This window comes from Grammomys surdaster, unplaced genomic scaffold (assembly GCF_004785775.1).
Source record: "Grammomys surdaster isolate TR1022 unplaced genomic scaffold, NIH_TR_1.0 126612, whole genome shotgun sequence".
NCBI lineage: Eukaryota > Metazoa > Chordata > Mammalia > Rodentia > Muridae > Grammomys > Grammomys surdaster.
In genome coordinates, this window is record NW_021621401.1 from 2,254,162 (window position 1) to 2,269,523 (window position 15,362).

At 41.5% G+C, this 15,362-nt stretch overlaps 1 non-coding gene across 1 annotated transcript; it reads left to right on the forward strand.

Moving 5' to 3' along the window:
- Positions 1-798: 798 nt before the first annotated feature.
- Trnar-ccu lies at positions 799-871 on the forward strand. The gene has a single exon. It is a non-coding gene; the product is annotated as a tRNA-Arg (tRNA).
- The last annotated feature ends 14,491 nt before the right edge of the window (positions 872-15,362 follow it).

Below are 15,362 nucleotides of genomic sequence, written 5' to 3' on the forward strand. Positions count from 1 at the left end.
GGAGGAGGAGGAGGAGGAGGAGGAGGAGGAGGAGGAGGAGGAGGAGGTTCCATGAGCTGGAAGGCGGGGTGGGGACGTATTGGAACAGCTCCAGATTCTGCGGAATTTTCACCACTGAGTAAATTGCCAGATATCATGGACGAAGAGAGGGACTCCACTAAGGAGTCGCTTCCGGCAGCTTTCGGCGGATCTCTCCGGGGGTGGGAGGGCTGTCTGGAGCCCTGATGCTCCTGGTACACTGCGAGGCTCCGGGCTGGATCTTCAGAGTCCTGAACGGTGGGCAAGCTTCGAAGGTATCATTCAGTCCCCGGGGCTGTGCGCGTGGGAGGCGGAGAAGGCTCTGACTTCCGCGATCGTGCCTTATAGCTGAGGTCGTTCCTCTGTTTGAGTAGGGATCTGTCTGCCTCTGCGTCTCTCTCCGAAGCACGGTTCGGGGATGGGCTGGGGAGGAACACTCGCAAGGACCCCCGAGGACTTTTCGAGGGCCAAGGACTTTACCGTCGGAGCCAGTCACGGACCCAATTTTCTAGTGTATCCAAGTTTTTACTCTAAGGTGATTGCGGTGTGCCCAGAGCCAGGAAGCCCCGGGAAGGAAGCGCAGGCGTAGGTTCCCGCAGAGTGGTGGGCTGAAGTTTCAGGAGCACAGCTAGGGGAGCTCAAGGTCCGTGAGGGGGCCTCGAAGGCTGTGGCAACCCAAACAGAAATCCTGGGTGGTTAAATCTCCACACTAGATACTGGATAACACTTTAGCCACTGGTTATTCTATTTAACATTTTTCAAGGGACTAAAAACCTGTCTGCCCCAGTGGCCTAATGGATAAGGCACTGGCCTCCTAAGCCAGGGATTGTGGGTTCGAGTCCCACCTGGGGTAAAGTGGAACCACTACCCGGTTGGCAGGTAGTATTTTGAGTTGCAAAATCAGCTAAGTAAACGACAACATACCTAGATACTAGAAAAAGAAGTCAATTGCCCAGAATTTGCTAAGAAATGTATTAATCGATGATGTGTAGTGAGTGTGGACTTCTGAGGTATGCGCTCAACTTTCAAGTTCTTTCTGTCATAAAGTCTTCCCACAGCACTGAAAGTATGCCGCAAACGCTGTCATATTTTGGGAGAGTACTGAGACTTTCAGGTATACAGGGATCTGTTTACAAAGATGCTGGATTGCAGCTGTTAGCTAAAAGAAGAGGCAAACGTAGCTGTTAGCTTAAAAGAGACAAAAGGGTCATTAATAGGGGAAGAACTAAGTACATTTGTTTCTTCTTTCCTCGCCCCCACACCCTCTCTCCTCCCCCAGCCGCTCCCGTTCTCCTATGTGCCCCAGGCTGGCTTTGAACTCTCGTTATCCCAGCCTCCTGAGTACCGTCCTAACATGAGTGACATCATATGCAATTAATTCAGTTTGTTTTATTAACATTGTTCAACCTCACGAAGGCAAATTTAATCTATTCTGGTCAACTTGGCTGATAAAACACAGGAGAGTTTTTTGTTTTGTTTTTGTTTTTTTGTTTTTTTTTTTGTTTTGTTTTAAATAAAACAAGCCCCTGATGTTCCTGCTCTTATCAGTGTGAACCTCGACTAGAGAAGGAGGCAGAAAACAGACTAGAAGGTGGACGAACAGGCAGGTCAAAGGAAGACAGATCTGACAGTGACAGCAAGGGCTGAAAGGGTCCTTGGGGAACTGGGAGGGTTCAAGGAGAATGATAATGCTTACCCGGTAATGGGAGATCTTCTGTTGGAATTTCTATTTAAGAATGGCCAATTCTGTGACTTCTATCATCCCTTCAAAGTGGGGAAAAGACTAGTGTTGGTCTATGATTTGGGGTCCAGCAAATTGGTCTGTGATTTACTGAGCACTTTGATAACACACAAAGCACAGATTCTTTGAGCCCAAGTATAGCGATTGTTGGGGGCACCTTCCTGGAGTAAGCGCACAGATATCACTGAGAGCGGAAGAAAGATGTCACCAGTGGACCGAAGCTAGCACAGCTCCTTAAAGGCTTTGTAATTTTATTTTATACTTTAAAACCACAAGGTGGGGTGGGCAAGCAAGTGAGATTTTACAGAAGTCCTGACGCCAGTCAGCAGGTTGAAGGGCAATGACCCACTGTTTCAGCCAGCTCTCTAGGCCATTCTGTTTCAGATAGAAAGTGAAGCCATGCTCTGCAAACAGGGAGTACAAGCAACGCTTTAGTAAATCACTAAGGAAATCAATAAATTAACATCTAATAATTGTTTGCTTTTTTAAAGCTAGTTTTTCTTGGTTATGTTCTGGGAAAGGGGCTGGTCACTCAGAGCACGCTGTAATCCCTGACTACGCCTTAGATTAGGCATGTGTGGTGAGTAGCTCTCTCTTCTCTCCTTAGTCCTTCTATCTTTTTCTATTTCCCTCCACCTTCTCCTCCTTACTCCCCTCCTCCTTCCTTCCCTTGGACTGAAGAGTGCAGAGTGGCTATTAGTATGGGTTGGGGAGAATTAACCATAAAGGAACTGTTGTAGGTGTCTGTGTTCTGTAGGTGGCTTTAAACCTCAGATTTCAACCTGGAGGAGCAAGGGAGTGGAGGTAAAAGGCAGCAATAGAGCCTAAGCTGGAGCCAACAACCTCTGTTCTATTTTCTTAATCTATTCTAGATAGCATCTTAGCATGTAGCTCAAGATGGGCTTGATGTTTCTCCTCTTTATCCCCCTTGCTCTTTCTCTCCCCGCCTCCCCCCATTTTCCCAGGCAGGCTTTAAATCCAATACACAGCCAAGGATGACCCCCCTTTAAAAATTTATTAATCATTTTTGTTATCCCCCTTCCTGGTCTCCCCTCCATGAGTTCCCACTCCTCCTCCCCTTTGCCTCTAAGAGGGTGCTCCCCCACCCACCCACCTGCTCCCACCTCACCCCTCTAGTATCAAGCCTCCACAGGATCAAGCGCCTCCTCTCCCACTGATGCCAGATAAAGCAGTCCTCTGCTACAAATGTAGCAGGAGCCATGGACCCGCCCATGTATACTCTTTGGTTGGTGGTTTAGTCTCTGGGAACTCTGAAGGGTCTGATAAATTGATATTGTTGTTCTTCCTATGGGGTTGCAATCCCCTTCAGCTCCTTCAGCCCTTCCTTTAACTCTTCCATTCGGGTCCTCTTGCTCAGTCCAATGACTGGCTGTGAGGATCTGTATCTGTTTTAGTCAGGTGCTGGCAGAGCCTCTCAGAGGACAGCCATATCTGGCTCCTGTCTGTAAGCACATCTTGGCATCAGCAATAATGTCCGGGTTTGGTGTCTGTAGTTGGGATGGTTCCCCAGGTGGGGCGGTCTCTGGATGGTCTTTCCTTCAGCCTCTGCTCCATTTTTGTCTCTGTATTTCCTTTAGACAGGGACAATTCTCTGTTCAAAATTTTTAGATGGGTGGGTTGCCCCATCTCTCAACTGGGTGCCATGTCTATCTACTGGAGGTGGTTCTCTTCAGGTTCTATCTTCCCTCTGTTGTGTATTTTGGCTAATGTCATTCCCCCTGGGTCCTGGAAGTCTCTCAAATCCCTGGCATATGGGACTTTCTAGTGGTTACCCAAGTTCTCCACCCCTCACTGCTACTTATTTCTGTTCACTCTCCTGGCCCTCTGGACTTCTCTCCTGTCTCTTCCTATACCTGATTCTGTCCTCCTTTTTCCCTCCTCCTGCCCTCTCTCACCCAGATGCCCCCTCCCTCTGCCTTCCATGATTATTTTATTCCCCCTTCTAAATGTGTTTGAAGCATCCACACTTTGGTCTTCCTTCTTGTTAAGCTTCATATGGTCTTTGAGCTGTATCAAGGGTATTCTGAGCTATGGACTAATATCCACTTAAAAATGAATGCATATCATTGTATGGCCTTTTGTGTCTGGGTTACCTCACTCAGGATGATATTTTCTGGTTCTACATTTGCCTACAAAGTTCATGAAGTTGTTGCTCGTTTTTAATAGCTGAGTAGTATTCCATTGTGTAAATGTTCCACATTTTCTGTATCTATTCTTCCATTGAGGGACATCTGGGTTGTTTCTAGCTTCTGGCTATTATAAATTAGGCTGCTATGAACACAGTGGAGCACATGTCCTTGTTATGTGTTTGAGCATCGTTTGAGTATATGCCCAGGAGTGGTATAGCTGAGTCTTCAGGTAGAGCTATTCCCAATTTTCTGAGGAACTGCCAGACTGATTTTTAAAGTGATTTTACCAGCTCACAGTCTACCACCAATGGAAGAGTGTTTGTCTTTCTCCACATCCTTGGCAACACCTCCTGTCACCTGCGTTTTTTATCTTAACCATTCTGATTGGTGTGAGGTGGAATCTCAGGGTCGTGCTGATTTGCATTTCCCAATGACTAAGGATGTTGAACATTTCTTTAAATGTTTTTTTTTTTCCAGTTTTTCGAGACAGGGTTTCTCTGTGTAGCCCTGGCTGTCCTGGAACTCACTCTGTAGACCAGGCTGGCCTCAGAAATCCGCCTGCCTCTGCTTCCCAAGTGCTGGGATTAAAGGCGTGCGCCACCACTGCCCGGCTCTTTAAGTGGTTCTTAATCACTTGAGATTTCTCATTTGAGAATTTAGCTCTGCATTCCACTTTTTAATAAGGGTATTTGGTTCTCTGGAGTCTAACTTCTTGAGTACTTTGTATATTTTGGGTATTAGCTTTCTATCAGGTGTAGGATTGGTAAAGATCTTTTCCCAATCTGTAGGTTGCTGTTTTGTCTTATTGATAGTTTCCTTTGCCTTACAGAAGTTTTTCAGTTTTATGAGGTCCCATTTGTTGATTACTGATCTTAAAAGATAAGCTATTGGTGTTCTGTTTAGAAAGTTTTCCCCTGTGCACAAGTATTCGAGGCTCTTCCCCACCTTCTCTTCTATTAGATTTACCGTATCTGGTTTTATGTGGAGTTCTTGATCCACTTAGACTTGAGCTTTGTACAAAAAGAAAGAATGAGTCAATTTGCATTTTTCTCCATGCAGGGTGCCAGTTGAGCCAGCATCATTTGTTGAAAATGCTGTTTTTTCCCCACTGGATGTTTTTAGCTTCTTTGTCAAAGATCAAGTGACTATTGGGTTCATTTCTGGGTCTTCAATTCTATTCCATTGATCTTCCTGCCTGTCTCTGTAAAAATATCATGTAGTTTTTATCACTATTGCTCTATAGGATAGCCTGAGGTCAGGGATGGTGATTCCTCCAGAAGTTCTTTTATTGTTGAGAATAGATTTGCTATCCTGTTTTTTTTTTTTTAATCCAAATGAATTTGAGAATTGCTCTTTCTAGTGAAGAATTAAGTTGTAATTTTGATGGGGATTGCACTGAATCTGTAGATTGCTTTTGATAAGATGGCCATTTTTACTGTATTAATCATGCCAATCCATGAGCATGAGAGATATTTCCATCTTTTGTAGTAGGATCTGATTATTTTTTTAATTTCCTCATCTTCTGTTGTTATGTATCCCTTTTCTTCAGAGATTTGAAGTTCTTGTCATACAAATCTTTCATTTGCTTCGTTAGACTCACACCAAGATATTTTATATTATTTGTGAACTATTGTAAAGTGTGTTGTTTATATCGTTTCTTTTTCAGTCCTTTTATCCTTTGAGTAAAGGAAGGCTACTGATTTGTTTGAGTTAATTTTATATCCAGCCACTTTACTGAAATTATCAGCTCTAGGAATACTCTGGTACAATTTTTGGGGTCACTCATGTATACTATTATATCATCTGCAAATAGTGATATCTTGACTTCCTCCTTCCCAATTTGTATCCCTTTGATCTCCTTTTGTTGTCTAATTGCTCTGGCTAGAACTTCAGGTACTATATTGAATGTGTAGGGAGAGAGTGGGCAGCCTTGTCTTGTCTCTGATTTTAATGGGATTGCTTTAAGTTTCTCTCCATTTAGTTTGATGTTGGCTACTGGTTTTCTGTGTATTGCTTTTATTATATTTAGGTATGAACCTTGAATTCCTGATCTCTCCAATATTTCTAACATGAATGGATGTTGCGTTTTGTCAAATGCTTTTTTAGCATCTAATGAGATGATCATGTAGTTTTTTCTTTGTATTTGTTTATATAGTGGATTACACAAATGGATTTTCATATATTAAACCATCCTTGCATTCCTGGAATGAAGCCTACTTGATCATGGTGAATGATCGTTTTGATGTGTTCTTGAATTCAATTTTCGACAGTTTTATTGAGTAGTTTTCATTGATATTCATTCATAAGGGAAATTAGTCTGTAGTTCTCTTTGTTGGTTGGATCTTTTGGTGGTTTAGGTATCAGTGTAACTGTGGCTTCATATAAAGAATTGGGTAGTGTTTCTTCTGTTTCTATTTTATGGAACAGTTTGAGAAGTATTAGGTCTTCTTTGAAGATCTCATAGAATTCTACACTAAACCATCTGGCCCTGGGATTTTTTTTTGGTTGGGAGACTTTGAATGACTGCTTCTATTTTCTTGGGAGTTATGGGACTGTTTAGATGTTTTTCAGATCCTGATTTAACTTTGGTACTTGGTATCTTTCTTGAAAGTCACTCATTTCATCCAGATTTTTAAGTTTTGTTGAGTATAGACTTTTGTAGTAGGATATGATTATTTTTTTGAATTTCCTCAGTTTCCGTTGTTTCCCTTTTCATTTCTGATTTTGTTAATTTGGATACTGTCTCTGTGTCCTCTGGTTATTCTGTCTATGGGTTTATCTATCTTATTGATTTTTTTCAAAGAACCAGGTTGTAGTTTTGTTGATTCTTTGTATGGTTCTCTTTATTTTTACTTGATTGATTTCAGCCCTGAGTTTGATTATTTCCTATGATCTACTTCTCTTGGGTGTACTTTCTTCTTTTTGTTCTAGAGCTTACAGATGAGCTGTTAAGCTGCTAGTGTATCCTCTCTCCAGTTTCTTTATGGAGGCACTCAGAGCTATGAATTTTCCTCTTAGCGCTGCTTTCACTGTGTCCTGTAAGTTTGGATATGTTGTGCCTTTGCTTTCATTGAATTCTAAAAAGTCCTTAATTTCTTTATTTTTTCCCTGACCAAGTTATCATTGAGTAGATAGTTGTTCAGCTTCCATGTGTATGTGGACTTTCTGTTGTCTTTGCTATTGAAGACCAGCCTTCGTCTGTAGTCGTTCAGTAGAATACATGGGATTAATTCAATATTTTTGTATCTGTTGAGGTTTGCTTTGTGTCTGAGTATATGGTTGATTTTTAAGAAGGTACTTTGAGGTGCTGAGAAGGTATATTCTTTTGTTTTAGGGTGAAATTTTAGTATATATCTGTTAAATCAATTTGTTTCATTACTTTTGTTAGTTTCACGGTGTCTCTGTTTAGTTTCTGTTTCCATGATCTGTCCATTGCTGAGAGTGGGGAGTTGTCTCCTGCTATTATTGTGTGAGGTTCAATGTGTGCTTTGAGCTTCAGTAAGGTTTCTTTTACAAACGTGGGAGCCCTTGCATTTGGGGAATAAGTGTTCAGAATTAAGAGTTCATCCTGGTGGATTTTTCCTTTGCTGAGTATGTAGTGTCTTTCCCCAGCTTTTTTGATAACTTTTGGTTGGTTGACAGTTTATTTTATTGGATATTAGAATGGCTACTCCAGCTTGTTTCTTGGACCATTTGCTTGGAAAAAATTTTTTCCAGCCTTTTACTTTGAGATAGTGTCTGTCTTTGTCATTGAGATGTGTTTCCTGTATGCAGCAAAATGCTTGGTCCTGTTTATGTATCCAGTCTGTTGGCCTATGTCTTTTTACTGGGGAATTGAGTCCATTGACATTGAGAGATATTAGGGATCAATGATTGCTGCTTCCTATTATTTTTATTGTTAGAGGTGAAATTATGTTTGTGTGTTTCTCTTCTTTTGGGTTTGCAGTGAAAAGTTTAATTTTTTGCTTTTCCTTGGGTGTAGTTTCTCTCCTTGTGTTGGACTTTTCCTTCTATTATCTTCTGTAGTGGTGGGTTAGTGGAAAAATATTGTTCAAATTTGGTTTTATCATGGGATATATTGGTTTCTTCCTTTATGGTAATTGCGGGTTTTGGTGGATATTACACTGGGCTGGCATTTTTGTTCTCTTAGGGTCTGTATGACATGTTCCCAGGATCTTCTGGCTTTTAGAGTCTCTGTTGAGAAGTCTGGTCTAATTCTGAAAGGTCTGCCTTTATATGTTTCTTGGCCTTTTTCCCTCACCGTTTTAAATATTCTTTGTTCTGTTTATTTGGTGTTTTAATTATGTTACAGGAGGAATTTTCTTTCTGGTTCCCTCAGTTTGCTGTTCTGTATTTTCTTGTATGTTTATGGGCATGTCTTTATTTAGGTTAGGGAAGTTTTTTTGTTTTTTGTTTTTTGTTTTTAATAATTTTGTTGGAGATGTTTGCTGGACCTTTGAGTTGGGAACCTTCACTCTTTTCTATATCTATTATTTTTAGGTTTAGTCTTTTCATTTTGTCCTGGATTTCTTGGATGTTTTTGAGAAAGGAGAGTTTTGCTTTTTCTATTTTCCTTGACTGTTGTGTCAATGTCTTCTATGGTATCTTCTACTAATGAGATTCTCTCTTCTATCTCTTATATTCTGTGGGTGATGCTTGTATCTGTGACTCCTGTTCTTTCTCCTAGATTTTCCATTTCCAGGGGGTGTCTCCCTTTGTGTTTTCTTTAATGTTTCTATTTCTATTTTTAGACCCTGCGTGGGTTTGTATAATTCCTTCACCTGTTTGTGTTCTCCTGTATTTCTTTAAGGGATTTATGTGTTTCTTCTTTAAGGTCTTCTACTTATTTACTTTGTTCTCTTGTGTTTCTTAAGGGAGTTATTTATGTCCTTCTTAAAGTCCTCTATTATCTTTGTGAACTGAGAGTTAGATCTCAGTCTTGCTTTATATGTGTGTTTGGGTATCCAGGACTTGCTGTGGTGGGAGAACTGGGTTCTGACGTTGCCAAGTCAAATTGTTTTCTGTTGCTTATGTGTTTATGCTTGCCTCTCCCCATCTGGTTATCTCTGGTGTTTTCTAGCCTTTCTGTCTCTGATTGGAGCCTGTCCTTCCTGTGATCCTGTGAGCCTGAATGTGTCAGAACTCCTGGGGTGTCAGAACTCCTTGGGAGTCAAGCTGCAACTTGGTTGTGGGCTGAATATGTTTGGATCCAGAGCAGAGGCTCTGCTCCTGGCACAGGTGGAAACTGGAAGGTCAAATATCTCTTTCTAGTACTGGGTTCCATACCCTAATCCCATAATATCTTCAATCTGGGTCAAACATTCAGAATCCCATCTGGCTGTCTACAAAAACATCCTCACTTAACCTGTTTGGAGAATTTCTAGGCGGCTGCCACCACCGTCCTCGTATCCAAGCAACCCACTGCTGACCTTCTGGGAAACATCTGTATGTTATTCCATCTTCAGTTTTGTAATAAAAAAGTCCTGTTTTTATTACACAGAATCGTGACTAAGACTGGGGGAGCAGCTGCAGATCTCTGCTCTCAGGTCTAGGTTACTTCCATTTTCACCTTGAGCGAGTGACTATAACATATCAAACTTTCCCAAGATGTTGTAACTATCCCATATCCAATTTTACATTTGGTACAATTTCCCCAAATTTGCAGAGCTTCCTCTACAGTTACATTTTTCTTGAATTCATGAACAGCTTTCACTTTAATATTATCAGTAACATCTAGTTCCTGGATATCAAGTGGGCTTCTACTAGGTCTTGCCAGGTCACCAAATACCAGTTTAATCAAGGAATGAGGAAAAAGAAGGAACAGTAAATAGATAAGGAGAATGGTACTAAGAATAGTTGCAGAAATGACATCACAAGGTGCTTACACCAAAGAAGCAGGCCTTGGGGCTTCCCAGTACTCAAACTGGGGCCCACAAGAGGCCATAGTCTTGCACTCTGAAACACAGTACACCTGGCAGGTTTTTCTTCCTTGTCATCAGGGGTCCCAGGCATCTCAAGCTCAATGTGGGGTGTCTCCAACAACTATTCATTTTCACCATTGATTTGGGTCTCAGATCATTAACTATGTTTGCTAGAACACTTGTTTTCCAGTACTCCCAATGCCCTGGTTCTTTCTACTGGAGTAGCCTCGACCTGGACATAAGAAAACATCAATAGCTGAATACTTCTATCTCCTGCATTAATTTGCATCTTCTTGTCCACATATGCCATGATTTTAATTTCTTCCTTGATATCCCCATGTACTATACCTGAATGTGTAATAAATCCTTGAGAAGTTAATCCATTTCTTTCTAAGATTATTCCTACTGCTCCTGAGGGCAATGGACCGTAAACACCTGTGGTTAACTTGTAACATTCAGCTTTTGGTGATAGTGTAAGAGGTGTGTCTGTGGCCAGCTCCAAAGCTGCACTTCCTTCTGTAGCTTATATGAGAAATAGTTTTGATTTTCTTGCCTGCTTGGTACCTTCTGGCTGACCAAAAGAAAATGTCTTGTATTGTTTGCTGCATGGCCTCCAGCTGACAGGCCCCGGGATTCTTTCCCAATGGCAGGCGGTTACCTTGCAGGTCTTTCTTGGATCCTTTGACCAGCGTTTGCTCTTCCCACACTGGCTACAGTATCCTGGAAGACTGTGTGTCTCATTGCAGCCCAAAAATGCTTGTTCTCTTCTACTAACACCACATTCTTCAGAGTCAGTTTCCTTGCTCTTCTGGACTGTGAATCTTCCAGCCTTACAATGTCTTGGGAAATGGCCAAATTCATCACAACTAATGCATTGGGCGTTTCGATTACTGAGACTTCTAGCTATGGCTTTTCCTGGGATTTTAGAATAATGTTTCTGAAAGGCAATACCAGTTGACTCCCTTATCTATTTAACTATTGGGGCTCCTCGTGTTTTCAATGGTCTGATTGCTGTCTTGCATTTTCAAATGCCAGGATTTCTATCAGTGACTGTCTGTTTTTAGGATCTGATATGGCTCTATTTACAGCTGAATCCAGTGTCTGTAACAAGTCAGTAAATGCTTCTGCAAGACCCTGTATTATCTTAGTTAATGAGGTAGATCTCACCACTCCACCCCCAATCCCGTTTCCTCAACCATATCCCAAGCTGTCAAAGCCTCAACATGACATTGTTCCATTACAACACCATCAGATCGAGTTTGTTCCTGTAGCTCAGCATAATGCCCTTCCCTAAGCAGTTGGTCTTCAGTAACATTCATCCCCCTTGCTATATTCCATCGATCTATTTTTGTGGCTTTGTACCTCCACCACAACAAACACTGTAATTTTTGACCACCTTCTAGCACATCTGACACCAGTTTCTTCCAATCTTAGGGAATAACTCTAGGCTGTGTAACCCAGTTACTTATTTCTTTAGTGCATGGAGAGTGCAAGTCATACAATACCACATCCTCTTTAAAATGCTTTAGATCTAGCATTTCTATTGGATGCCATGTCAACTTATTATAAGCATGATCACCACCATTAGCAGGCATATACTGCACAAAGACTGGAAGGCTGAAGGTGCCTGTGTAACCCCAAATGAATCCTCTTGTGGTGCACTTGGCTGAGCACTAACCTGTTGTCCCTATAGCACCTCCTGCTCTTCCTGGACCGGTGTCTCACTCTGTGCTTTGGGCACTTGGTAGTGAAAGTGAGTGGGGCATAGCGGGGTGGTAGTTTGTCTTCCAGTCTTGTGTGCTTTCCTCTTTCATCAGGCAGTAACTTCTCAGACTCAAACACCAATCCTGAACACTGTTGTTCTCCTCCTACTGGCTCTTTTTATTTTATAAGCGTTTCAACCTCTATTCACACTCTCTAAGTGCAGAGCCAACTCTGCAATCTTCTTTAACACAAGAGAATTGAATGAACTTCCTGAATGCTCACCTTTCCCCCCAATCTTTATCAAAACTGTCTACACGAGACTATGAAGCAAGACCAGTAAACCTCCTCTGGGAGCAAGGTAGGAGACCACCCTGTGGCAGCATTGCTATTTTCTAACTTTCTTAAACAGCATTTCCAGCAGATTAAAACCTGCCTCTTTTTATACTATATTGGAAGCAGAGGTACCCATCAGGCCTAAGTCATGTTGGGCACCACCTGTAGGCTTAGATTTTTCAAAACTTACTTTAATAAGTTTTTACTCCTTATTTTATTATTATTTTTTGTTTTTTTTGAGACAGGGTTTAATAAGGGTTTTAAAATGCTTTAGCCTTCCTTGTAATGCACTGACCAAAGTTAGGGGACAAAAGTTGGCTAATAGAACAAGGGGGATGTTCACCTGTTAAAAGTAGTACTTCAATCTTCATTGTCAGCATATCAACAGTCCAGTCCAAAACATCAAACACAATTAGTGACACTCCAGTCCAAATGGCAACCACCAAACACAAATTATTAGCAGAGGCTATATCCAGAAAGAACCTTGAGTCTCTGCTGAATTGGCATGAGTCCGCAGAAGCAGCCAGAAGCAGCTGGAATACCAGGAGAAGCTTTGTCACATTCCTCTCTACAAAGTCACAACAAATGAAGCTCTGTGAAGGCCAGCAAAGCATTGCAAAGTGAAGCAATGTTAGAGTGTCATCAGTGAAGACCAGTGAAGCATTGCTAGGCAAAGCAATGACGTGTTGCAACTCAAGAGCGTCATTCACTGTCTGTTGTGTTCTGCTTATAGTCTTTTGTCACAGCACAGGTCCTCCAAAGTGTCTGCCTCAGCAAAACATCTTATCATGTATCTGCTTAGTAAAATATTGTTTTGTAAGATAGATTCCAAAAAATCATTGCATGAGACAACTGAATCTACAAAAAATGAGAAATTTGTACTTTAAGGAATTGTTAGTACAATTTGTTCATCAGACATTCACCCACTGCTAGAACAAGATTCACTTATTAAAACCTATTTCTGTCAGAACTGTGTAGAAGGCTTAGTGTATAAACATTTACCATTCAACTATGAAGAAAAAGTTCAGATCCCTGATCCAATGTAAAAGCCAGGCCAGCATGGCCTTGTAATCCTACCCATGTGGCATCGTGACACAGGATCCCTACGGCAAGCTGACTAGTTAGACTAGTCATAATTGTGATTTCTGTGTTCAGCACTCGGAGACCTTGCCCGAAAATATAAGGTGGAGAGCAATTGAGGAATATATCCGGTATTGTGCTTTGAAGGAGAATGGTTTGCGTGGACTTAAATATTTGAATGTGTAGTTCCTAATTGGTTGATAGTTTAGGAAAGGGTTAAGAGGTGCGGTCTTGTGGGAGGTGTGTTACTGGGGGTAGGCTTTGAGGTTTCAAAAGTCTTCACCAGGCACAGTGTCTCTCTGTCCCTTGTCTGTCTCTGTATTCTAAGTGTCTGTGTCTGTCTATTTGTCTGTCTGTCTCTGTCTCTCTGTCTGTCTTTCTGTCTTTCTGTCTCCCTCTTTCTCTCTTCTTGCAGTTTGAGGATTAGGATGTAAAGTTCTCAGTCACTGGTCCAGAACCAAGCCTGTATGCTTTCCAATTTGATGATCATGGACTAACCCTCTAAAACTGCAAAAGAGGCTAAGATTAAGGGCTTGCTTTTATAAGAGTTACTTTGGCCTTGGTGTTTCTTCACAACAATAGCGCAGTAACTGACACTTGACACCAACTTTGGGCCTCCGTATGTATATGAAACCCCCATATACATACATTACACTGTTACGTGTGGAGAGCTTTTGGGGCTGCTTGGCAGGAATCTGACATTGACCAAGGACAAGGAAATGGGCTTCAAGCAGGAATCTGACATTGGGCCATGACAAGGAAGTAAGTTCAGGCAGGAATATAATTTTAGGATAAACCAGGGAAGTAACTTCAGTCAGGAATCTAAATTTTAGGCTAAGACAGGGAAGTAAGCTCAGATATTTTGGTCATCCTGACAAGCCCTTAGAAACAGTGATCAAGGGGGTGATCACGGGACTTTGCTTATTGCCTTGCTTGTTCTTTGACTATTTGTGTTTATTGTCTTGCTTGTTCCTTGTCTATTTGCATTTATTGTATTGCTAGTTCCTCAACCTAGAACTGACCTAAATACTTGCATGCAATTAAAATGATATAAAAGCAAGTTGGGAAAAAATAAACCTGTCTCAGCCTCAGAACTGGCTGTGGTCATGCTATAATGTTGTCTAATCATCCTTTTTCTTTTTAACCCTCCTCCTGCACTGGAGAACCTGTTGACTGACTGGGCTGGCCTGATCAGTTACACACATACTTACCCCTCTGAACATACACATAAACTTACAAACACAAACATACATGCACACATATATACACACATGCACAAACAAATACACAATACACTCACATACAAACATACACACATATATACAGCATACATATGCAAAAAACAAACATGAATCCTTCCTGCTATAAACTAGGCACAGTATGTTTCTGTGATATAAAACTTTGAGTCTTGAGGAAAATATGCCTGGAAATGGAAAGTCATCAGAAAACCACTGAGAAATGAAAAATGAGGGGTTTTCTTCAAATAATTCTTCCTCTTTTTTTCTCTTCCTCCTCCTCTTGTCCCTCTTCTGCCTATTTCTCCTTTCTTTCTCCTACTATGAATCTCAGGCAAGTCTCTAAATTATAACACTTCTGCCTCGACTCTCCAGGAATTACAGCTGTGTGCCATCAATTCTGTTTGCTTGCTTCCTTCTTTAGTCTCTGTCTGCTTTTCAGATAAGAATGGGGGAAGCAGAAATGGTTAGAGTTACTCACTGTGGTCCATTGCCACAGTGATATAGACAGATGCTACCTCATGCTACTTCTACATGGTCCAGAGAGGTGTGTGTGTGCGTGCATGCACCTATGCATGTGCATGTGTGTTTGTGTGTGTGTGTGTGCATGTATGGTAGGACAAGTCTTCCCAGCCTGATAATACGGGAAACACTACAGGATAGTGGTTATATTAGAAGAAATCAGTAAACCAGGTGAGTTGGAAAAGTACATTATAAAGGATCTTGTATAAAGGCCAAGTTACTTGGAGGGCATTTGATCACAGTGTGATCCCAGAGATTGTGAACTGGAAAAACGTGTTTCTGGTTGTGGTGTGGCTCAGCCCTAGAACACACTTTTAATCCAAGACTTTACTGTTTAGTGTAAATAAGATGAAATAAAGTCAACAATAGGCAAAGAGGCACAGTAAGCACCCAGTTGATAGGGAGTGAACATTGGAAAAAAATTGTATAGTAGGAGGAAGTCAGGAGGAAGATAGAGAGGTGTACAGGAAGTAGAAAGAAGGGACATTCAGTTTGACAGCTTTTGAAGACAGTGTAGATAGAGCAGGAGCAGGAGGAGGTGGTAGAGGAGGAGGAGGAGGAGGAGGAGGAGGAGGAGGAGGAGAAGAAGAAGAAGAAGAAGAAGAAGAAGAAGAAGAAGAAGAAGAAGAAGAAGAAGAAAAGAAGAAGAAGAAGAAGA